We start from the raw sequence: 1,463 nt of genomic DNA, 5'->3' as shown, positions 1-1,463 counted from the left end.
TTAGACTTTTTACCATGATTGTAAGGACTGTAATTTTGTTTAGTAAATCTTCTGTGTCTTACATGATTCCAGGAGCCAGATGTATGTAACTTAATACCACAAGACTTGTGATAAGACCCCTGGTCTCTCTTGTCTTTAAAAGAGGAAGGAGCTGAAAGTGCCTTTTATGCTGGTTTAAGAAATTACAGTAGTGTAAATTTTTAAGCTTCTTTAAGCACTTGATGTGGACTGATGCCCACTGACATCCATTCAAAGGTTCTCCCTTTTGTGACAGAATGCAGACTTTAAACATTTGTAACTATTTCTGTTGCATTTTGCTTTCTAAATATGTATACTCCATACTGAACATTGCATAGAATCATAGAATCGTTATGGTTGGAAGAGACCTCAAAGATCAAGTCCAACCTTCTACCCAACACCACCATGCCCACTAAAACCACTAAACCATGTCTCGAAGCACCACGTCTAAATGTTTTTTGAACACCTCCAGGGTTGGTGAGTCTACCACCTCCTTCGGGAGCCTGTTCCAATGCTTAACGACTCTTACAGTGAAGAAATTCTTCCTAATATCCAACCTGAACCTCCTCTGGTGCAACTTGAGACTGTGTCCTCTTGTCCTAAAATTAGAGCATGTTGAGCTCCACAGCTAACCCTTCTGATGCATGTGGAGGGACATTGTAGAAATGTTATTTTAATTTTTCTCCAGGAAGCTGTTTTTGAAAACTGTGCCTTAGTTCAAGACAGTTGAATCAGTTTTTGTTGAACTTTTGACATAAGGAAATAATGCTCTCAGGGAAAATACCGAACCTGTGAGGTTTTCAGCACTAAAGATTAGTATATGGAAAATCAGTCTGTAAAATAAACTATTGTCTTCTCTGCCTTACACCTGACCACACTTATGTCTGCTGTGTGACTGCCAGCAGTAATGATGTAATACCCTTTCATGAAGGTATAAATGACACAAATGGAATATTTATGGGTTTGCACAGTATGTTGTTAGTGGAATCAGAGGTTCTGCCTAACATAACAATACACTAGTTTAGAAGATGTGCTGTCACCAGTAAGAAAAGGTATCTCGAATGGAGAGGACTTGACTTATTTGTTTAAGCTCATTTGGGCATTATTAAGTGTGAATCTGGAGCAACACAGCAGTAAGACCTGGTCTGTAAGAAAGTAGAAAGTGCAGGAAGTGGAGTTGTTCAAGGTGCCTGGTGTTTTACTTTTTGAAACATTCAGTGGTAGGACAGACCAATAGTGAAGTTTTACCCTTATCTGCTAAATACAGCATCAGTAGTGTATGTTATGTGAGAATCCCACACGTGTCATATAACTTCCTCTGTAGGACAGAATATGTTGTGGGACTTCCAGAGGCAATGCTGAAGGCAAAGTTAGGGCGTTTCTGGCTTTGTGGGTTTGAATTGCTGGAGTAAACTAAAATGACTCAGAGTGCATTTTCAATGCAC

This window comes from Cariama cristata, unplaced genomic scaffold, assembly GCF_000690535.1.
Source record: "Cariama cristata isolate BGI_N322 unplaced genomic scaffold, ASM69053v1 scaffold6231, whole genome shotgun sequence".
Taxonomy (NCBI): Eukaryota; Metazoa; Chordata; class Aves; order Cariamiformes; family Cariamidae; genus Cariama; species Cariama cristata.
This window is presented reverse-complemented; position numbering follows the sequence as displayed.